Genomic DNA, 25,179 nt, shown 5'->3' with positions numbered 1-25,179 from the left:
TGCTTTAGGTGTGTTTATTTACATACAAAATATTGGAGGGGGAAGTTAAATGGTGAGGGGTGATGGCGGAGGAGTGTCCATGGCAGAGTGCAGTCCATTAGTCTCACAGGTGCATTGCCCATATGGGCATAGGAAGTGGAGCTGGGGCAGTTTCAATATGGACAGGGTGACAAAGTGGGACAGTGGGATGACAATCAGGGTGGTCTCATTTCTTGGCGGGGGTCTTGGCATCGTGCTCTGTCTTGTTCCTGGATCTCAGGGACCGTTTGCATGGTGGTTCTCCGTCTGCAGGAGGTGGGGTGCTGGTGTGGTGGTCCTGTGGCGGTGCCTCCTGTCCACTAGCGCCGGCGGAGGTGGTTGGCAGTTCATCGTCCATGCTAGTGTCAGGGGCCCCTTGGAGTGCCACAGTGTCCCTCCTGGTGTTGAGTATTTCCTTCAGCACCCCTACGATGATGCCCAGGGCAGAGCTGATGGTTCTGAGTTCCTCCCTGAACCCCAAATACTGTTCCTCTTGCATGCGCTGGGTCTCCTGAAACTTGGCCAGTACCATTGCCATCGTCTCCTGGGAGTGGTGGTATGCTCCCATGATGGAGGAGAGGGCCTCGTGGAGAGTGGGTTCCCTTGGCCTGTCCGCCCCCTGTCGCACTGCAGCCCTCCCAGTTCCCCTGTGTTCCTGGGCCTCCGTCCCCTGGACCGTGTGCCCACTGCCACTGCCCCCAGGTACCTGTTGTTGTTGTGGTGGTGGGTTTTCCTGGGTTCCCTGTAGTGGTGGACACACAGCTGATTTACGTGTCCTGGGGACGGAGGTATGGGCCCGCTGGGTGGGTGCTGTGCTGGTGTTTCCAGAGGGGGGAAGGTCTGTGGTGGCCTGTGCCTGTGTGAGGGGAACCGACTGTCCCGAGGCCCACGATGGTCTGGGCTGGTCATCTAGATCCAGTTGGACAGAGCTGCTGTCATCACTGTGGGCCTCTTCTGTGGGCGGAGTGGAGATGTCTGGACCCTCCTGTCTGGTGACGTTGGGTAGTGGTCCTGCAGGGGTGGAAAGGCATGATTATTGCATCTGTGTGTGTCATGGTGTGCAAAGGGTGGGTGAGCGTGTACCCCAGTGCTTGCATTCCTGTGTGGGAGCTTGTGTGATGATGGTTTAGGGGGGTGTATGGGTATGTGCAGTGGGCATGCTTTAGTGATGGGTGTCCATGCGTTGGTGTTGCATGCAGGGCTTGGTGTTGGTATGGGTGGTTTGTGATATTGGTACATTTGTGAGGAGTTGGAGTGATAGGGGTGGGGGCGAGGGTGGGGGTATGTGATAGCATGCAGGTAGGGTGGGGGATATGGTAGTTAAAGGTTTGACTTACCAGAGTCCATTCCTCCACCGACTCCTGTGAGGCCCTCAGGATGCAGAATCGCCAAGACCTGCTCCTCCCATGTTGTTAGTTGTGGGTGAGGAGGTGGGGGTCCGCCACCAGTCCGTTGAACCGCCTGATGGTGTCTTGAGACCACGGAACACACCTTCCCCCGTAGGTCGTTCCACCTCTTCCTGATGTCGTCCCGATTTCTTGGGTGTTGTCCCACTGCGTTGACCCTGTCGACTGTTCTTCGCCATAGCTCCATCTTCCTTGCAATTGAGGTGTGCTGCAGCTGTGATCCAAATAGCTGCCGTGCCATGGGGTGGTGTAGGTGATGTGTGGGGTGGCGTGTGTGGTGTTAAGTGTGGTGATATGTAGTGGTGTGTGGTGTTTTGTGCATGGAAGTTGTGAGGGTGATGGTGTTGTGTGCCTGTGGATGCTAGTTTGTGGATGGTGGTGTCTCTCTCTGGCCTTCTCTCTGTAATATCGGTCGTAGGGGTTTGTGAGTGATGTGGGTGTGTGTTTCATATTGTAATGGGTGTGTGGGAGTGGTGTGTGTATGTGTATCAGGTGTGTGTATTTTGAATTGTCCAATGTTGTAATGACCGCCTAAGTCTTAACTATAACTACCTACTGGCGACCGCCAGTATGTAACATATATATATATATATATATATATATATATATATATATATAGTATATATATTCACTGAAAGAAAAAAACAAAGGTTGCAAGGATGTTAGAGTTAGATTCTGAATTTACTCGTACAAAACCTTTTAGATTCAGCAGTTATAGTTAGAGTTCTTTCAAGTAACTATAACTCGCACCCTTTCCATGCACGATTTTCTTATCAATAATATTATTGCAAACGCTGCAATGATATCAAAAATGCCATACAAGATCTCATCAATGACATAACATGTGGAGTAATTAGCTGTGCATGGTGAAAAGGCGTGAGTTATAGTTATCTTTGGGCGCGAGTTATAGTTACTTGAAAGAAATCTAACTATAACTATTCAGAACCTAACTATAACATCCCTATAACCTTTGGTTTGCTCAGTGAGTTTCTATGATTTTTTTAATGTAAAGTAATTTTAATTACTATAAGGTATTCCAACCCCCGATGCACACGTCCTTCACCTGTGCGTGGCGGGGGTTGGTCGCAAGGCCTGGCCTTGCAGCCAGGCCTTTCAGCCAAGCTTTTATAACCACACAAACCGATGCCGTGCATGGCCTTTGGCTGTGTGCAGTGCAGGTTGGACATAGGGCCTGTCTCTGTCAGTGGGTGTGTGAGTGGGTGTGTGAGTGTCTAAGTGTGTCTGAAAGTGGGTGTGTCTGCCCATGAGTCGGTCTGAGTGGTGCATGAGTGTCTGAGCCTCTAAGTGCGTGTGTGAGTGAATGGATTAGTGTATGAATGTGTGTTTTTTCTTTCAAATGTTTCCATGATTGCAAATATTTTGCAAATAAATAGCGGAAATTCTTGAAAATTATATTAAACCTATAATTTGCCCCTAAAACACACCTATATCACACCCCTGGGCTCAGGGTATCTTCACCCTGGCCCCTAATGCCACGGACTGTGTCCCATAAAATAAAATGGCGGTTGCAACTTTCTAGTCTGGTTGCGGTCAGCCAATTGCAATGCCTCTTTTTGCATGTGTATCTGTGAAAAATTGCAACTTTCGCAATTAATCGTGGCCAAAGACACACACATTTATTTGCCCTAAAATATTTCCTAAACTACTGAATGGATTTACACCAAATAACAAAAAGGACAATCTGCATACCAGCAGCTAGATTTCTGCCAATTTTGGTGTAATTCTGTCCAGTGGTTCGGCCTGTGGATGTGTTGACAGGTCATATGGGAGTTATCATGTGAACTGCGACATTTTTTTAGCCCTCTTTTTCTTGGCTCCTGCTTGACAAATCACCCTGAAACTTCACGTGCACAACAAGAATCACAGGGCCACTTTTTTGGGGGGAAATTTTGTGACGATTCGTCAAGTGGTGCCAAAGATAAAGGCAAGTCAAAAAACACTCTTTCTATGGAAACATGGACCTAACTATAACTACTTACTGGTTCTGTCTTGAGAATAATGTGTTTGTGTTTGGTGAGCAGTGGTACAGGCAACTTACTGAGACTGCAATGGGAAGTTGCTTTGCACTGACCTATGCCAGAATCTTCATGGGATGGTTGGAATAACAAGTTATATGGACAGAGGAAAAAGAGGATTGGAACAAACATCTGGTGTTATGGACACGCTAAATAGATTATATATTTGCCAGTTGGGAGGGTCCACATGTTTCTGGCCTTCATTGCTAACAATAGTGTAAATCTGAAATTCACCAGTAGAAATTGATGTTTTAGATGTTTTGATTGAAGTATAGAATGAGATGGTACAGGACAGCCTTTTCAGAAAGAAAACTGCAGGCAATAGCATTCTACATGCCAAGAGCCATCACCCAGCTAAACTCAAGTGGAGTATCTCCTATGGGGAATTGTTCTGCGCTAAAAGGAATTGTAGTACTGTAGCAGCTTATGAATTGGAACAAGCTGCTATAACTGAAAGATTCAGAGTTAGGGGGTATCCTAGAAATGTTATTAAGGGGGCAATTAATAAAGTAAATGTTATCCCCAAAGAGAGCATCTTGTTGACTAAGGACAAAAAGATCAAAAAGGATGAAACCACTGATGTGATTCGGCTGATCACCACTTTTAACAGTGAACCTGAAAATGCCAGTCATATCTTAAATAGACACTGGCATTTGGTGAGATCTGACCAGGTGATTGGAAGTTTAGTGACACCACACCCTTAGTCACATATAGGAAGAGTAGCTCATTAAAGGATATTCTGGGCTGTAGCCATTTCAACAAAAGGAGCAATAGCAACTGGTTACAGGAACAAAGGGGCTTCTTCAAGTGTGGGAAATACAAAGCGTGTTGGTACAGCACAAATAGAAAAACATATGTTTTACCCACTGGTAGAAGTGCAAAGATTACCAAGTTTATTCACTGTAACATCGATTATGTGGTCCACACTTTGGTCTTCCCTTGTGGATTGAATTATGTAGGAAGTGTGATCTTCCCTGTTAAAAAAAGAATTTTGGAGCATTACCGAGCCATTGCACACAATGACCCCTCTTACTCGGTGGCAAGGCACTGGCACAGGACGCATGAGCCAAGTACTGAAAAGATTTATTTTTTTGCTATTCACAGGGTGCCTCTAAATGTCAGAATAGGAGACAGGGAGAAGAACCTGAGGACACAGGAATCAGAATATATAACTAAGCTTGGGATCAAGTACCTGGGAGGACTCAATTTGGACGAGGAGCTTCATGTGCATTTAGAGGGAAGCTCTTTTGGTCTCCATCAATTATTTTCTACTAATGTGAATTTATTGGACTTCTTCCTCCCTATGTGATGATGATGGTTCCGATATGCCTCAATTCTGTGATAAATTGTTGTTTTATTTGTTTTTTTTATGTTATTCCTTCTTTAAACTGTTTGTGGGTTAACACAATTTTTTTTAATGACAGTCATTTTTGTTTGTTTTTAGTTTTTTTGGACCTTAGTTAGGAGAATCTCAGTAAAACTAGGTACATTCTTCATTTATATGTGCACTGGGCTTGGTTATTTCTGGCTGCTTGCTATTTGAATATATTTATATCAAAGTTTATTGAATATATCATTATTTTTATTTTGTAGTATGGTATAATTTGACTATCATATTTTTGTTGATAGGCCACTTGGCTTTCTATCAATGTTTGGCTGTCAGCACTATAAGAATGTTTTAGTGAGGGTTTAAGAATGGATATTTCATTGTAACTTTTTTCTCTGGAAATGGTCTTGCAGTGATACTTTGTTGCAAGTAATTGTCAGTACTGAGTTATTATGACAAGAATTTCGAGGGCAACGAACTGATAACCTTTGAAGTATTTTATTTATGTTTATTCTGTGAAAGATGTCTCTTTGTCTTTAAAAATGATGGAGCTTTGTTCCACTCTTTGTGTTCTGACGAAGACCTTGTTGGTCGATACTTGTGAGAGAGAATACATATTTCTAAGCAGCATCTCGGAGTGTGGGCGATTTCCGAAGGCATACACAAAGGATTTGTTTGCTGATTTGTAGTGGGTCCTGCTCTCGCTTGCCCGGCACCCGAGGAATGCAGGAGCATGTTTGAGTGTGTGTATGTATATACATATATATATATATATTTGTATATATATATATATATATATATATATATATATATATATATATATATATACTCACCAGTTATATGTAGCTGACAAGCTGACATAAGTATATCTCAGGTAAGTTATGTATAACTGGTGAATTTCATGAGTTTTTTGGGGTGTTTTATTATAAGAAGACCTACTTATAACTCCACTTTAACCTTTGTTTGTCAATTTCTAAGATTTTTTTACTGTAAGTTAAAATCTTACCATTCCTTCTCTAATATATGCATCAATTTCCATTCAGGTTTTAGAAAGTAACTCAAAACTCACCTGTTCAACTAATTTCTCGGTTGCTGTTCCCTTACATCAGACTCTGCTGATGTTCTCCCTTTCTCTCTCTCCCTTTGTCCCCACTCTCAGCGCCAGAACACCTTTAGGTATTGTTTGCACTTTATAAATGCTATGACATATGAAATATATGCCACTGATTCTCTGTAGGCTCAAAACATTCAACTTTTTGTTCACTGTGACTTGTAGATGGATGCACTAGCTCCATGGATTTTCGAATTCTGACTATGGGTATGCATGACTACACATGGCGTTTGCCAATAAGTTCCTCTTGAGCAAGAATTCTGAGAAAATGTAAGGATCAATTTTCAAGTTATAGTAAAAGTAGAAGATATGGTGCTCACCATCTTCTGACTGCTGAAAATAGCCCAATAAAGAGGCAAACCTATCATTAGTTCGGGAGGTGCAGTGGCATCGGGGGCCCACTGCAACCCAGTATGGTTGAGCTTTTCTATTTATTGCGTGCCGGTGAATATTTCGTGCTTAAATGAGTTCAAGTTCATGAATCCTTCTTTCCTCACTGGCTCAGTAAATGTTTACATTTAAGGTTATTCAATATTTGCAAAGACAAGGGGGCTGAAGCTTTAAAATGAATCAAAGATTGCCTTCTGTTTTTTCAAACGAGAGTGATAAACTTGTATGTGTATTGTTATCCCCATTAAACGCCCCAGGTACGTTTAATTATACTGTCCCTCCGCCTCAGGCCAGGGATTGTCATTTGGTGGCAGAGATAGCCCGAAGGGCTGATTAAGAGTGCCATGTCTTTTATCTGAACTCAATGCAAATAAACCGCTGTTTGCAGAAGGTTTGGGACCCGGGTTCTATGAACGCCACACCTAGCAACAAAATACGACGTTCATACCTAATTGTATGGCAAAACTGTTAGTAGGTAGCATTGATTGCTGGCATACTCCTCGCGGCACCTGTAGTGGCACAAAAATCAATTGCCGGATGTTCTGAAGAGGTCAGTAGGAAATGTAATGGTCAAGCCTAGAGGGACATCTTCTCCCCGTGCTGCTCTGCCGCAGTGATTGGATAACACTGCCCCTACAAACGTATGACCTATGATGGGTTCCGTTCGCGTTGCCACTCTGGAAGATAACTTACTTCTGACGTCAGCAGGAGCTATTTCGTTTGTCCTTGGAGGATGGGAAATGAGATTCAAAATGCTTGTGAATTGTATTTCTCTCAGTCGTTGCGTTTTGTGGATTTTAATTGCGTTATACAGTGCCGTCTACGACCGATAGCGCGCTGCTGCCAAAATAAAACTTATCACTGTGATAGTTGTGCAGATTTTCAACCTGAACCATGTTTTCTCAAAGTATGTTCCTAGATATGTAGTCTTTTGGAATGGATACGCATGGTAGGTGCCTACACTGAGTGATGGTGTTCCCCTCACGAGCCGAGGAATGTGTTTTGATAATCCTGGTCTCATACAATGTATGCCTGGTATGTGTCTCCTCCAAGACCTCCCCTGCATGCATGCAATTTCTGAACTGGATTGATCCTATCACACTACAAACTTCATACATTGAAACCCCTACATAACGTTTTTATTAACATGTATTCACGATTCTGATGTACCGCGTGTGGCATTAAAGTGCAGTAATATATTTATTAAACTATCTCCCTCCTCGTTTAAAAAATAAATAAATATATATATATATATATATATATATATATATATATATATATATATATATATATATATATATATATATATATATATGTATATATATATCCCGCCTTTCAGGGGCGTAACAGAGGCCCCCGCAAGGGATACCGGGGAAGGGGGGAGTAGGGAGCAGGCTTACCCATACTGACGGGACCCCCTCAGCCCCTACTTATATGAACGTGGGCCAGGCCGTGGCTCTTAACCATATCTTGCATGAGCCCCCCCTCCCTTCTCATTTTTGTCACGTCACTGCTGCCTTTGGACCCGAAAGTAATCAGCGGCAACGAAAACCATGTTTGATGTGTTTATATTTCGGCTGCGCAAGATTATAAACCAATGTGTTTTTTCACGTTTTGATATTTTTGAAAAGTGCTAACTTAGCGTGTACTGTGGGTGCTCCGGAAATGTAGGCTAAGGCAGACAAAACATACAAAGCACAAATATAGTAAAACCATAGTAAATCAACGTTGAAGCACACTTGCGAGAACTTCAGCACATCATCCAATCAGCAAGACTGGTCAAACGATCCTGTAAGCGTTAACACGTGCTTCAGTTGATAACAAAAAAAAGTGCAAGAGCCCAATGTGTTCTTTTATTTTTTCACGAGCACGCCTCATGCTGCGCCACTGACGTCTAAGGAAGTGCTGCATACCAAGGCTGCTAGACTCCATTCCTCCTCTTGCATCTTTCTTTCTTCCAACACTATATACTTACTATTTCTAGCCCACTCTCGGCGGCTATTTTCATCCCTGCTGTCTCCCTTTGTCACTCTTTATCTGTCTTTCGCTTTGTTCTTCTTTCTCTTTGCCCAACCTTCTATTTCTTACTGTGGGGAAAAGTCTGATAAAAATAAGTCGCGGTTCCCGAAAAGGAGTTCTGGCTGCAAACACTCACGAACAAGGCACGGGTGTTGACTTTTAAGATGCTTGTCTAGGCTCCACCAATGATAAAGGTCATTCATTGTTCGTCGACTGAAAGAGACATTAACTTTGCACTCAATTAACCAGCCCGAACCCATTAACCAGCTATTCCTGTGGTGTTCAAAACAGAGCTCAGTGGGCCATTTCTAGACAAGAATATAAAGGGATTCGCAGAGGGAAATTAGCATAGAATGAAACTAAGGGGCATATTTAAGAAATACAGTGCCACTTTTCTTGCACCCCATTAGCACCCCCCCTAACGCCACGATGTGTGCACCATATTTAAAACACATCGCAGCATGGTGATAGTTAGGGTACTAGTGTCAGAATTCTTTACGGTAGTCCAGTGTTTTGCAGGATTAGCATAAAAAATGTTGACGCTAATCCTACAAAGCTCATTGAGGTCCATTGTAATCAATAGTGTGCCTCCTTTTAACGCCTGCTACGAGCAGGCATCAAAAGTGCCAAAAAAAATGATGCAACAAAATCTGTTAGATTTCTTTGCGCCAATTTTTTATGGCCGTCTCTAACAAGAGAACCCTTCACTTTGCATACATTATGCCTGGCGCCTGCATAATGTAGCGCAAAGGGTTACAAAGTGGCACAATGCATGCACCACTTTGTAACTGTGACAGAGGGATTTTGGCCACATTAGCGTAAAAAAATTACCCATATGTGGCACAAGGAGGTGCTAGGGGCTTTTAAATATGCCCCTAAATGTAAACCATTTACATAGTGGTTTCCTTAAACATCTAGCATAGCACCAGCCCTCCAGGACATACATTGGTTACCCCTGGACTAATGCTAAAAGGCTTCTAGAGATAGCACTTGAGGCAATGATTCATTGGAACAGAGAGGCTTATTTAGAATCCTTTGTGATCTCTGGTTGAAAGACCCTTCAAAAGCAATAATGCTAGTGCTCGAGATTTTCTCCAGATTTGGCAATATCACAAAAAAATTTGAAATAACTGTGCGATATTCAAGCTCGTGGTCAACTATCAGTGGACCATAGAACCACTTGTCAGAATCAGACTCTAGATTATGCTCACAACCAGACTTGACTAAGAAGACAATTGATATTTAGACAATTGGATGCAAGGACTTCGACGGACTGACTGATAAAAACATTGTGGTCTTTCTTCTTCAGAAAGCTTATCATGTAGAATTAGCTGGAACTAACCATCACACAGAACTATTCCAACATAGTCCAACACTACCTCTCCTGTTTAAATCTTGCCTGAGACAGCGCGTTCAATATAACTTGAAAAGATCTTTTGTTTCTTATGAAAAAAATAAAGGGCATTTAGCAGTGCCATTACTTACCATTGTCTGGCCTTATTGACACTCTTAGGGCCGTATTTATACTCCGTTTGCGCCGAATTTGCGTCGTTTTTTTCGACGCAAATTCGACGCTAAACTAACGCCAACTAACGCCATATTTATACTATGGCGTTAGAGGCGTATAGCGCCAAAGTTCCCGGAATGTGCGTCATTTTTTAGCGTGAACCCCTTCCTTGCGTTAATGATATGCAAGGGAGGCGTTCCCGTCTAAAAAATGACTCCCAGGCCTTTACGTGGTATTTATACTCCCGGGCAAAAGAGACGCCCGGGAGTGGGCGTGGCTAAAAACGGCGCATTTGCGCCGCTTTTTAACGCCTGGGTCAGGCATGGCGTTAAGGGACAAGTGGGCTCAAAATGAGCCCAGAGTGCCCTCCCCTGCCCCCAGGGACCCCCCCTGCCACCCTTGCCCACCCCAGGAGGACACCCAAGGCTGGAGGGACCCACCCCAGGGACATTCAGGTAAGTTCAGGTAAGTATTTTTTTTTTTTTTTTAATAATTTTTTTGGGCATAGGGGGGCCTGATTTGTGCCCCCCTACATGCCACTATGCCCAATGACCATGCCCAGGGGACAGAAGTCCCCTGGGCATGGCCATTGGGCAAGGGGGCATGACTCCTATCTTTACAATGATAGGAGTCATGTTGATGGGGGATGGGCGTCGAAAAAAAATGGCGCAAGTCGGGTTACGACGATTTTTTCGACGTAACCTGACTTGCCCCATTTTAAGACGCCCATGCGCCATTTTCCCCCTACGCCGGCGCTGCCTGGTGTACGTGGTTTTTCTCGCGCACACCAGGCAGCGCCGGTCTGCTTGCGCCGGCTAACGCCATTCAATAAATACGGCGCCCGCATGGCGCTTCAGAATGGCGTTAGCCGGCGCAAAACTTTTTGACGCTAAACTGCGTTAGCGCAGTTTAGCGTCAAAAAGTATAAATATGGGCCTTATTTTCTTGCTTTTTATTGTTGAGCGTGTGTTGGCTTCAGTTTGTCTTTCTCTATTCCCTGGGGCATGGACCAAGTACTGATTGATTTCATGGATACTGTTCTTCCGCGCTGCTTCCGTTCGGACTGTAGTCCGCTTTTTTTCTTTCAAAACAACTTGATTATGGGGTGGTGAGAGCCCTGCAACATGCAAAATACTTTATATGGTAAAGCAATTTTTGTAACACACATAGCAAATAATAACTTCACAATAAAAAGTAATTTTCACACTACAATGTTGCCTTCGAGATGTAATCATAGAAACACAAACATTTTGAAAACACCGCATATTTATTAATATAATCTACGAAATAATAAAACAAGTAGCCCCAAAAAAGTTCAGCAGCATATTTCTGTTGCTTCCTAATCAGTAAAAGTGGCAGGTGGACAAAGTGTATGTATGTGAAATTGTACACTTGCTAGGAAATGTTTCCAATGGTTTGGTTATTAAGCCTAAGATCTTCTTTGCATCCTAAATATAAAAAATAAAAATAAAAACTGTCAGAGTTGAAGCTCACGCTTTCTGGTATTTCTAAGAGCTGAACTAAAAAAAAAACAGTAATACTGAAACTTTGTAGAATGTGAGCAATTTCAGAAACTTACATTTTTAACACTTGTTGGCTTACTGATGAAGAAGTTCTAAACATACTCCCTTCTTTTAAGACTATTGTCAGACTGCATGTGCTTTTACGAATTACAATTACAGCTATGTGATATTTACTTTTTGTGGGTTATCTTTTGTATAATTTGGAGGATGTTTTATTCATCATCAAACATGCAGTGTTTTGAAAAGGTTTATGTTTCATGCCTTGAGGGTGAGCGACAACCTTCTAGCATGAAAATTAATTTGTATCATAAAGGAGTTTATTACTTGTTTGCGCGCTTTACAAGAATAGCTTTTAAGAATTAATGTTTGCTGATTTAGCGTAGCAAGGATGCCATGGCCACTGGAGTAGCCAAGGAAATTGGGCTCCTTGACTGCTGTTGGGGTACTAACATACATTTTATGTTGCGGGGAGCAGCCCCTTAGGCAAGGGTCGCATCCCTAAGGGGGCATAAGGTTTATCTCTGTTTCTGCACCTCTTGATGGCAGATCAGCCTCTTATTTCTAGGCTGATCTGCCCACAACGGGGACAGAAGCCACTAGAACGCCAGGGATTGTTTTTGTATGTGTTTTATTCTGTGGGGGTGGCCTCTCGGGCAAAGGTTGCCCCCCCCAAGGGGGGGGGGCAGAATCCACTTAGCGCCAGGGATCTTGTGTGTGGGTGTGTTTTATTTGGGAGGGGGGTCGCCCCCCCCCTCCATAGGGGCACAGTACTGATGACCATTTCTGCCCCGCTTGAGGGCATATTGGTCCAGTTTCTTTTAGGTCCATCTTCCCCCGAGGGGGGCAGAGACCACTAGACACCTGGAAAATGCTTGGTGGCTGGGTGTTTGTCAAATGGCAAAGCATTTGAATTTGTAAGTATAACAGTTTATTTCTCCTTTTTGTTCTAGTTCGAAGCTTTTGCTTCCTTTGCTGTAACTCTTTGTGGTTTTGGCAGTGGTTGACCTGCAGTTTGTGTAGTTGCATCTTTTAGGTAAGAAAAAACAATTGACCACAAAGGAGTATTGTTGCCATGCATGAATGACATTTTTGTAAGTGGTGCACTACATGCAAGATTGTGTGTGAAATTGTCCTTTGATTTGTGCACAATGATATTTGTTTTGTTTTATGTCTAATTTTCTTTTCTTTTTTTCTTTTTAGTGGGATATCATTGGTGATTGTTCTGTCTATGCAGAGTCGTTGCTAGTGAGTCTAGCTTTTTCAGGCAAGTGAGTGGTATCGTTTTTGAGTATATAGCTCTTTGTGATAAAGCCACACTTTGTTTATTACTTATTTTAGACAGTGCTGGTTGTTGTTAGCAATCCGTTTGTTGTTAGAAATCATCATAGTTAGCCGTAGAGTGACCGCTCAGCAGGTCGTTAGTATGCTTTTTGAGTCATCTTCTGATCATGATTATGAGACTGACTCTGCATCTGAGGCAGAATAGGAAGACAGGGATTCTGGCAGTGAATACTGTGCCTAAGAGCTATCTTCTGATGAGGAAGCCACTCTCGGTGCAGATGAAGTGCCTGTTTTAGAGGAGGACACTGATGTGCCAATAGTGCTGCAGCCTGGGGCTGAAAGGTTTCCCATTGGAAGACCTAAACTCTGGGTTGCCCCAAACATCGAGCAGCCACAGTTGCCTGCCTTTACTGGTCTCCCAGGGTGTAGAGTGAATACAGAAACCTTTTTGCCTGTCAATTTCTTTGAGTTGTTTATGGACAATGTATTTTTGGAAGAGATTGTTGAGCAGACTAATTTGTATGCAGAGCAGTATTTGAGGGACAAGGCTGCCAGACTTAGGCCACAGTCTAGAGCTACCCAGTGGATTCCCACGAATCTGGAAGAGATTAAAAAGTTCTTGTGTTTGACTTTTTTGATGGGGTTGATAAGGAAGCCGTCGCTGGCTTCTTATTGGTCTACTAGTCCCTTGATGGCAACGACTATATTTCTTGTAACCATGACTCATAATAGGTATTTGCTTCTTCTTCAGATGGTGCATTTTGTTGACAATGCTTTAGCCTTGCCACGAGATCTCCCTGATTATGACCATCTTTTTAAGATTAGGCCTATCCTTGATCACTTTGTAGATCAGTTTTCAGCGGTCTATGCTCGAGGCAAAGAAATAAGTGTGGCTGAGTCTTTGGCCTTGTTCAAGGGTCATTTGGTTTTTAGGCAGTACATTCCTAGCAAGAGGTCACGATATGGAAATAAATTGTGTAAGCTGTCAGAAAGTAGTACAGGAAATGTTTATAATTTCCGGGTCTACACTGGTAGGGATTTCAGTATTGACCCCACTGGTTGTCTGCTCACTTTTGGAGTAAGTGAGAAAATTGTGTGGGAACTTGGTAGACGACTATTTAACAAAGGTCACCATTTGTATGTAGATAACTTCTACACTGGAGTGCAGTTATTCAGGAATTGTTCAGAGTGGACACTGTTGATTGTGGCACAATCCGCTCTAATCGGAAAGGCTATCCAAGGGAGCTTGTCTGTAAAAAACTTGTGAAGGGACAGTGCAGTGCCTTGTGCAATGATGAGCTGCTAGCTCTGGAATTTGCAGACAGAAGGGATGTCTACATGCTAGCTACCATCCATGATGAGAGTACTTCACTTGTGGCTTTTTGGGGTCAAGTTGCTAAAGTGTGCAAACCTGTGTGCATTTTAGACTACAATAAGCACAGGGGTGGTGTTGATAGAGTAGATCAGAGGTTGGAACCTTACAGTGCTGTTCGTAAGTCTTACGTTTGGTATAAAAAGTTGGTGATCCATTTGTTTAATTTAGCAACTTTTAATACTTTTATAGTGTTCAAGGATTGTTCCCCTGACTCAAGGAGGACATTTGTGAAATTTTAGGAGTCAGTGATTAAGAGCCTTGTTGTGGTGGGACATGCAAGAGTTCCTAGAGTAGCAGTGGTGAGGATGTGGCTTAATTGAAAGATTGCCACTTTCCTGATCAGATTCCTCCCACTCTCAAAAAAGACTTTCCCACTAAGAAATATACAGTCTGTGCCCGAAGAGGTATCCTTTGGGAGCCTTGGATGTACTGCCCGATTTCCTTTCAAAGCCTGGGCTGTGTGTGGCTGGCTGTTTCATGAGTTACCACACCAAAAAGATTTTTGGGGAAATACCGTGAGCGTAAACTGCATGTTTTATATTTTCATATGTTCAGTTTCACGGTTGGCATTACTGTCATGTATTTAGTTAGAGCTTTTGTGTTTGAAGTTTTGTAATTAGTTAGTGGTTTCTTTGTTGTTTTAAAAAATAAAAGTAATGGTGGTGTGCGTGGAGTGGCGCTTGGCTGGTGGTGTAAATAGTGACTTGTTGTGGGCCACTGCAACACACTGCTAGCCAAACGCCAGTCCACACACTCCCATCAGCTGGTGTGATTGCTGTGTCAGGCATTGTGGGCGTATGAAAATGACAAGCCCTTGAATGGCCCTGTCTGCTGCTGTGAGTGTTGTAATGTGCTGGGTCTACGGCTGGCGGCGTGAATGGTCTTGTGCATGTCACATATGAAAGGTGTGTGAATGGACTGTTAAGCGGTTGGGGCCTTGACGTGGCTTTACAGCTCATGAGCTGTGAGTCATTGGTTCAGTTTTGTGGCCTTTCAGTTATTAACAGTGCATTTAATTTCTGTGAAATCTCTTTTGAATAAAATTTGATCTACTGAACCATCACTCACCCTCGTGCCAAATCCAACCAGTATGTGTGGTAAAAATGAAAAAACTTGCTCCGCTGTAATCAGGCGTCAAAGCACACCCGTGACATGCTAGGAGTCTCGGTTGGGACCCCGATGATGAAGCATGCCACCAACTTGTTTTGTGGGTAAGGAATCATTTTAACATAACCTAAGTGTGTTTCTTTGACAATTTCGGAGCATCACAGAAGGACACGGCACATCAAAATGATCTATTACAAAACAACCTGTTTTTCCACAGGAGGGGCACCTGCGTTTTTGGTCCTGGGGTGCTGCCTTCATCTATGGAAACCTACTAAACACAGACATTTTTTAAAACTAGACCAGGGAGGTGTGGCTTGAGTGGATCCACCAACATTTTTTTCCCCATACTCCCTGCAAACCTCAAAATTTGCTAAAAATGCCATATTTTCCTCACTTTTCTTCGTAGGATCAATTTCCTACCACCCAGCATTCCCCTCAGTCTCCCAAGTAAAATGATACCTCACTTGTGTGGGTCCCCAAAGCAGAGTCAGCCTAAAAATGTATAAAAGAAAAAATTGTGCTTATCAACTCGCTCTGCTATCCTCTCAATCTCTACACGTTTTTGGCCTTTTCCTGCCGCAGGCACCTGGGCCACCCACACAAGTGAGGTATAATTTTTATTGGCTGACCGAGGGGAACATTGGGTGGTAGGAAATTTGAACCGGCACAGTAATCCTACAAATCAAAGAATGGAAAATGTTTTTAGCTATATTTGATGTTTGCAGAGGAGTCTAGGTAAGAAAATGTTGTGGGATCCACGCAAGCCAGACCTGCCTGGACTCCTCCGGGTGTCTAGTTGTTAAAAATGTCTGGGTTTGGTAGGTTCCCCTAGAGGACCGCTGCACCTGGGACCAAAAACAGGTAGTTTTGTAATAGATCATTTTGATGTGTCCACGTCCTTCTGTATGTCCCAGTAAAATGCCAAAGTTGTGTTGAAAAATGTGTTTTTCTGATTCAAGTCTGCCTGTTCCTGAAAGCTGGGAAGATGGTGATTTTACCACTGCAAACCCTTTGTTGATGCAATTTTCAGGGAAAAAACCACAAGGTTTCTTCTGCAGCCCTTTTTTCCAATTTAAAAGAAAAACAAAATGTTCGCTCTATTTTGGCTAATTTCTTGGTCTCATTCAGGGGAACCCACAAACTCTGGGTACCTCCAGAATTCCTAGGATGTTGGGAAAAAAGGGTGCACATTTTCTGTGGGTAGCTTCTGTGGACAAAAAGTTATGAGGGCCTAAGCATGAACTGTCCCAAATAGCCAAAAAAGGCCTGGCACCTGAGGGGGAAAAGGCCTGGCAACGAAGAGGTTAAACAAAACAAAAACTTTATAAAAAAGCAATCACAGACATGGTGCTCTGCTGACTTTAGCAGACGACCATCTCTGTAATGGTTGCTATTTCTAGTGGGTCACAATTAAAACTCATGAGTTCAGTTGAATTCCTACCCAATAGGAATTGGTCATTTGTGAACTGACCTATTATGTATTAGTACATAATTTGGTTCACAATTACCACACTGGTCACAAAAATACTGGTCGCAAGTTGCTAATATTTAGATAAAATTGTAGAAATGCTTCAAACCATTAGTTGGAGGAAAGAGGAATGCAAAACGTGAAAGGAGCGCTAGGGGACTAGAAAAAGCATAAAAGACCATAAGGAATTGTTGGTAATAATACATACATTATGAAATAGGACTGTAAGGTAACTTTGGGAGTACATAAATTAAAAGCAGAGCACAGGGGCCGTCAGGTATGTTTAATGAATATGTACACAAGTAATGGTTTGTTCTGGTGTAAATGTTCAAAAATGGACTATGAGGAAAACAGAATTTACAAATGCAATTATTGTTTTTCCAAAAGCTAGTGCCTTTAGCACTGTTAACTCCAGAGTCTTTCTCGAATGGTCAGGACACACAGAGTGACAGCAACTGGGGCCTTGGAGATACTAGTGGCTGCTGTGCTCCCTTAGCCTTACCTTGCATCTGCTAGTGGCTGCTGTGCTCTCTTAGCCTTACCTTACAGCTGCCAGCCCACCAGTACAGTCTCCTGTGCTCCTCTCCTGGGGGGACCATGCTGACATGCTGAAGGATGCCTGGAGCCGCTCCATCATGCCACATCTTCCTTTTCTAATAATCTTCACAAGAGGATTCCTTCGACTAAGAATAGCCCAAACCAAGATGGCGGTCATTCTGCTATTCGTTATGGAAGGTCCCTGACCCTTCATGGGAACATCACTGTAGTTAGGCAATGTAAAGGGGGTGGTTTATTTTTCCTCCTTGTATTGCAACACTTCTTCATCTCCTGTTGGTGTGTTTCCTCGCTCCAGATAGCTCTAGGATTTCCTGCAATTTTCAGTCCTGTATTTTCCAGCTGTTGAGTTCTCCTGTTTGCTGCTTCTTCTGATGAATATTGCTGCCACCTCACAGACTGCCTACGCGCTTGTGAAGCCTTGCTGCCTTCTGGGAGTGTTTTTTTACCTTTGGCATTTCCATCTGTTGGGGCTCCATCTGGAAGGCACCCTCTGATTAAATGCTTGGAAGTGTCTGCAGCATTTTGGCTACTGAAAGGGGTCTCCTGTATTACTGGCAGCCCAAGAATGTGAAAACCTGGGCTTCTCGATCTTACCACAGTCAGAGGTCCTTGCTAGATGTTCTTCCACCAGGAGGTCTGACATACCATGAACAAAAGTATGTAAAAAAGTGCTATGACATAGCCACCTCTACACCCTTTCCTTTAGGGGATATGCAGGAGTGAATGGTGTGACGGTTTTAAATAACAATACAGTAAGGTTGAATTTAGAACACAGCAGTGGGGGAAGAGGCCAAAGCAACATCCAGCGAGAGTAGGAACTGATAGGCATTAAGAATGACCTGGTGTCAGAAGTTCTCTTTAATATTTTCCAGTGGCAGCTCCTCAGCTATGGTGGAGGAGTTTCACCCCCCCGCCAGCAGCAAGCACGGCAAATCCTTTAACAATGAAAGGATAATAAACAAATAGTTTATTATCCTTTCATTGTTTAAGGGGTGGGGCATTGGGGATGGCGAGCACTGAGGGGCGTGCACTGTGCATTCCCCTTAGTGCGTATGTATGTTTGGCCGGCCATCTCGGGCCGGCCAAATACACATGTGCACTGCGCTCTCTCCAGCTCGGCACAATAGGCCCCCTCTGCTGCACCCCCAAAAATTATTTTAGGACATGTAAGGGGCACACATGCCAAAGGGGCATGTGTGAGTTACATGTCAATTTAAAAAATGCATTTTTAATGCTTTTTAAAAATGTGCACATGGTTACCACCAAATTGTATTTGTTGGTAATTGCGATTCGTTAATGCCCAATTTGCATTAAGGAAAAGCTTGATACGTGTGCTTAAGAAATCGCAAATAAGGATTTCTTATTTAGAGAATCGCAATTTGCGATTCTCTAAACGGGGTTGCAATTTTAAGGAATCGCTATTTTAGCGATTCCTTAAAATTACATAGCGAATGCCTTTCATACATACTGAAAGGCATTTTTGCATTCGCAAATGGCCATTCACACCGTTTGCGAATGCAAAAAGCTTTGATACATCTGGCCCTAAAAGTTTTGGTCATAGATGAAGTGAGTATGGTTTCAAACTTAGGGCCGCATTACGACCCTGGCAGCCGGCAGTAAGCTGGAGGTAACACCGCCAACAGGCTGGCGGTGTTCCGCCAGCTATTATGACCGTGGCGCAATAGCCACGGCCATACCGGCAACCCCTCCACTATACCGCACCTCTGCCCTGGGGATTATGAGTCCCCAACCGCCAGCCTGTCCACGTTGGTAAACGCTGCCATGGAAAGCTGGTGGTAAGGGGGACTTGGGGTGCCTTTGGGGGCCCCTGCACTGCCCATGCATGGGCAGTGCAGGGTCCCCCAGGCACAGCCCCATCGCGCATTTCACTGTCAGAATTTCGGGCAGTGAAATGCGCTACGGGTGCTACTGCACCCGCTGTACATCAACATTGCCGCCGGCTCTATTACGAGCTGGCTGCAATGTTGATGTGACTTTTCCGCTGGGCCATTGGACGGTAGCACTGTTACCGTCTGCTGGCAAAGCCGAAAAGTCCAAATAGGAAGCCAGATATACCGCCAGCACTGGCGGTACACTGGCGCCTACAGCTTTGGCAGTCTTTGGCAAAGACCGCCAAAGTTGTAATGAGGGCCATAATATTGCCGTTTGTTTATCTGTGTACGCAGGAGGTATTCTGAATGTTTTAGGATGTGCTGTTTGTACAGAAACATTTCATAGCGTTCGGATACTTATTACAACTAACACTATCAAAAGGTCAACTAATTTTAGACAAACATTTGTGGGGCCAAACTTGGAATTTTTTTAGAAGTATAGGCAATGTCAACACTTGTTCCCATTTCCTGTATACAAAATGAACACAAAATATGATGCAAGTTAAGGATGAAAAATACGTTAAGGTATCGAAAGACATTTGTCTTGGCATTGTAACAAATGAAGAAATGATTATGCTAAGGAAACAAAATAGAAGTGTATTATTTCCTAACCTTCATTCAGCTTCTGAAGTTACACATTATCTTCTTTCATGATCACAACCCATTGCTTGCTTAATGGAAACTGCTGAAGAATGTATTCAGTTAAACTATGAAATGCGATATATGGAAAAAGAAAAGAATGTACATCCAAGATTGAGGTCTCAGAGCAGAGGCCAGTCCATCCACATACACTACTACACACACTTGTCACCTGAGAGAAAGATCTAAGCAGAGAGGCCAGTCCCTCCCTATATCCTAGTATTCGTACCCGTTATCTGAGATAGAGGTCTCAATGGGTAGGCCACTCCCTCCACACACTTTACGATGCAGACCTGTCATCCATGATGTGGGTCTCAGTGGAGAGGCTAGCCCCTCCCCACATACTACTGTGCATGCTTGTCACGCTGTGAATGGGAGTTAGTGGAAATGTTATTCCCTCCCTGTACTTACTATGTATACCCAATGCCCTAGGAAAAGCTGTCAGCAGAGAGGCCAGTTTCTCCAAAAACCCTATTACGTACATTTGCAAGCCCAGCGAGAGGTCTGAGTGGAGAGGCTAGTCTTTCCCATCACCCTACTATGCACACTTTTCTTCTGAGAGATAGGTCTCAGCGGCGAGGTCAGTCTCTTCACACATCCTACTGTGCACACCTGTCATCCGAGAGAGGGATTTCATTGGAGAGGCTAGTTTGTCCCCTCACCCTACTATTCATATCTGTCATTTCAGAGTGAGGTCTCAGTGAAGAGGCAAGTCCAGCCACAAACATTGCTATGTATATTCATTGTCCAACAGAGAGGCCAGTCCTCCCCACACCCTAGTATGCAGACTTGTCATCTAAGATAGGGGTCACAGCAGAGAGGCTAGTCCCTCTCCACAGACTACCATGCATACTTATCATGATGTGGAGAAGTGTAAGTGAAGAGGTTAGTCCCTCCCTATATGCTACTGCATACACCTGCTCACAAACTCTGCTACGTACACCCATCAGCCAAGAGCGAGTTCTGAGCTACGCACATCTTTGATTCCAGAGAGAGGTCTCAGTAGAGAGGCCAGTTTCACCACACACCCTACTATGAACATCTGTCATCTGACAGAGAGGTCTCATCAGAGAACCCTGTCCCATTGTACACCCTACTATGCACATCTGTCATCCAAGAGAGAGGTCTCATGTAAATGGCCACTCACTCTTTTTACCCTAATAGTCTGAGTCATGAATCTAGTCTCTTCAGTTCAGTTCAGAGTCTTTATAAGATATTTTACTTATTAGTCATACAGAAGTCAGAAAACATTATGAGTGGAGTCAGCTGTTTGGGTGTTTCCACTCTTGTATGAGTCTTGTGAGTAACAATATACCAATAAAAAGGGAGATATTAAATGAAAGCTTTATTGGTGCAAGAGTGTCAACTTTGAAAAGCAGTATGGTATAGAATGAGTTTGTAATTCTGTTGTGATTCTGAGTCCCTTGAATTTGCAACCTTCATGGAGTGAAGCTTGCTGCATGAGGCTTGTGCGATCTCGCAGGAGGCTTGCAATACTCACATGGAAAATTACTGAGTCTGCCATGAGGTGTTTCGTATAGGGAGAAGTAGAAAAAAAGGGTCAGGATATGTTAAAGTCAGCCAATAATTTACATTGTCATTACATGGTTGAAGAAATGCCTGTCGTGGATGGCTGCACCAGAGATAGCTGGGATTGTGCTTGGTGGTTTGGAGGAGAAGGAAGTCTCTTTGACTTATGCTCAGCAGAGCTGATTTCATTTGGAGGTGAAAGACACTGATGTCTTCAGCTGCATTTTAAGACATAGATCCGAGTTCAGGTAAATAACAATATAGTTTATGAGCTTTGATGATACATATCAGTAAGTGCCATACTGTTTATACACTTATTATACACCATGTTTATTGAGTGTAGAGTTGTAAGTTTTTCAGTGTAGCTTTTTAGAAGTAGACATTAGACTTTAGAGAGATATCAGGAGGGATTACGTGTTCTGGAAGTCTGAAATGTTAGCTCTGTATATAGTTAGTATAGATGGCAGTGCTTTTCAAATTATGAAGCAAATAATCTGGAATGTGTTAATAAAAGGTATAGAGATTTCCTAGACCCCCCTACACATATCTTTTACCCTTATGAGAGATTTTAGTTGATAGATTGCTGCTTCTACAGTGAAATACCATGCTCACTCTTAGCAAGGTGTTTAATGTAAAATAGTTTAATCTGTAAACCTTTACGGTACCAGCTCTTTACTTTTATAGAGGTCTCAATAAAGTGTTAGTTATGCAGTGTATGTGCATTCACCTGCTTTGTTACTTTGAACTGTGTATAGTATGTTTTGGATGATTTTGATAAGTTCCTCAGGCCAGCTAATTTAAATGTAGCAGGTATGAATTATAAAACTCCTGTTTAGATGTGTTGTATTGCCTTTATAAAAACTTGTCTACATGTGACACTGACAGGTGGTGAGACTATATAAAATCTTTGAAAAACATTGCTTTATCACTCCTTATTAGTAGTGGTGAGCGGAACTCGTGGATTTTGACTCTGCGAACTGCTCAAGAGTTACAACCCAACTCTGTGAGATTCTGTGGAACTCTGGCAATAGGCGGAAAAAGGCATGTCGCATTGCTTGTATTGTGATTTAGCACCAGGAGTGCGTTCTGTGCTGAAAAATCAGCCCGAACAGCACCACATGGTGCACTAGAGGGCACAGCTACTCAAGCTGATTGTTCTGTCGCTCAAGTATATTTTCTACTCAAGCTGCAGCCTTGTGACCATGAATGGTTGTAACTGCCCGTGACACCCCATGTCGGAAAAATCTCACCTACTATCTCACCTTAAATAAAAAAAAAAAAAACAATAGGAAACCCCACATCTGGATTGCACACTCTGACTTATCTTTTTGGCACGCACATGAGAAAAAATTCTGACATGTGGCGATTGGTGGAACTTGGACAGAAATCCACGTTTAAAGAGTAGCTCGGAGTCTACAAAATTCTGCAAATTCCACTGGCGGAACGGTATATTTCACCCACCCCATGTATCACACTTAGCTAAAACTCATCACAGAGATATCAAGGAAAAGTGCCCTCTCTACCCATATGGTACAGTACAAAACTATTCCCTTTGGAAATGATGTGTACTCACAGGATAGACCCTTTAATGATTCTACCATTTCTAGTCAGAAAAAAAATGACTTTGTGTGTTAAAAACCCTAGAAATTAACTGAAACAACCAAAGGTTAAATTAAGTGTTATAATGTTTTTTTTTTTTTTTTAAACCTTTGCGATCTTGCAGGACCATCACATGATCATGAATATTACAAAGGAATAGGTGAGCTGTCAATATACTCTACTAGGTGAAATAGATTTTGTGTCCCTTAACATTGAGAGGAGGTGTGTAAGACATAAATATTGGGAAGACTAGAATGTTAATTCTTATTTTAAAAATGTCATGATCTTCCAAGACACTTGGGGATTGCAAAAAATAGAAAGGAGAAGGTGTTCTTTGAATACTCTCTGGTATACACACTGTAAGAATGAGAGTTAGTGGAGAAGGTGTTTATCAGAGTCTACCATTTATGCCTATCAGCTTGGGAAGAGTTCTAAGTAGAGTGTTAAGACTCTTCCCACACCCTACTATGTACTGCCATCGTTAATAGAGTGGTGTCGGTGGAGAGGCAAGTCCCTTAGTACACCCTACTATGGACACCTGTCATAGTAAAGAGAGGTTTCATCTGATAGAGGTGTCCTTTAGTATACTCTGGTATGCACACATGTTATTCGGGAAAGAGGACTGAAAGAAGAGGCTAGTCCCTCTCCAAATCCTACTATGTTCACTCATCATCTGTGAGAGAGGTCTCAAAGGAGAGGCCAGTCGAGCCACGACACACACTACTACACATACCTGTAATCTGAGAGAAAGGTCTCAGTGTAGACCAGCCTATACCCAAACTCTATGACACACTTCTGTTGCATAAGAGAAAGGGTTGGAGAGTAGAGAACAGCTCCTCCCTACACTCTATTATGCACAAATGGAATATTGAGGAAGAAACCAGTGTCTCCACACACCCTGTATGCACACCTGCCACCCCAGAAACAGGTCTCAGTGGACAGGGTACCTTCTCCACTTACCATGCTACGCACACTCATCGTCCAAGAGAAGGGTTTCAGCAGAGAGGGCACTTCTTCCACACACCCCACTATGCATACCTGTCATCCAAGAGAGAGGTCTAAATGGAGAGTTTAGTTCCTCCTCATACCCTACTATGCACACCCATTATCCAAGAGAGAGATAGACGGAGAGACTAGACCCTCCCCACACACTACTACGCATGCTTATGCCATGGTGGAGGGGTGTTAGTAGAGGGGTTAGTCCCTTTAGAACAGGGCAGAGCTAAAACATGAAACATGGGAAAAAGGTAACAATAAACAGTATTTCCTTCAAACCAAACAGGAGAAAAAAGTGGAAAAGTTATTGTTCAAACAAAAACACTATTGCCTAGTGGGACATTGTGGTCTTGCACACTCCTGTCCTGTGCAGCTCTACTCATCTCTGATAAAAAAAATATCTGCTCACCTAAACAGCAAAAAGAGTTTTGTTAAAATAAGTAGGCTTATTGTCTTGTTCAGCAGTAAGTACCCGAGCAGGTACAGTGTTTCGAGGATGAAAGAATGTGGAAGCACCTGAAGAGCTCTTCAGTTAAGCAGCACAAGCTAACTCTGCCTGAGCTAGCCTTTGTGGATGCATGGATCTTAAATGCCTCCACATGCATAGTACTCACACTATACTGTTTCTTGAAAGGGTGAGGGGGACAAAACCCATTTTTCTCATTCATTTTTTCAGAGGGATACTAGACACAGCCACAGCCCAAACCACTGAACTGGTTTACACCAACTTGGGCATAAAGGTAGATCTTGGTCCTGAAAGAGTGCTTTTTGTGATGATTTGGTGTAAATCCATTATGTTATTTTTGAGCAATTAATGGTCAAAAAATGTGTGATCCCAAAACATTGAGCCGATCTCCTGCTGAGATCTGTTTTGTTGCCCCCCACATCAGCCAGGAACTGGTGGCAGCCATCTTACAGCTCAGGACTCAGACACGAGTCCTAAAAAGGAAAGTGAAAAACAGACAAATGGAGGCTGGGTAGGGATACCCTGATCCCTCTGAGCCTAATTAGGCCACATGGACCCTATGTCCTGGACCCAAAATGTGACAAAAGGGGAGGGGAGCATTTCCCTGAGCCTTAAAAAAAGGCCCTGGGTACTCCTTCCCTTGGGGCCAACTCACTTACTGTGTCTCGGCAAGCCCACTCCCAAGACACAGTCGTTTCCTGACCTCCACCAGCGCGGGCAGGGAAACAAGTGTTTTCTCCCATTTGACGGTAGCATTTTTAACTTCCCTTAAATGAGAGCAAACACTGAGGACCATATTTATACTTTTTTAGTGCCACATTTGCGTCATTTTTTAATGCAAAATTGGCACAAACTTACCAAATACCATACGCTGCTTTTGCATAAAAAAATGACACAAATGCGGTGCTAAAAAAGCATAAATATGGGCCTA

Source organism: Pleurodeles waltl, chromosome 4_2 (assembly GCF_031143425.1).
Source record: "Pleurodeles waltl isolate 20211129_DDA chromosome 4_2, aPleWal1.hap1.20221129, whole genome shotgun sequence".
NCBI classification, from domain to species: domain Eukaryota; kingdom Metazoa; phylum Chordata; class Amphibia; order Caudata; family Salamandridae; genus Pleurodeles; species Pleurodeles waltl.
This window is presented reverse-complemented; position numbering follows the sequence as displayed.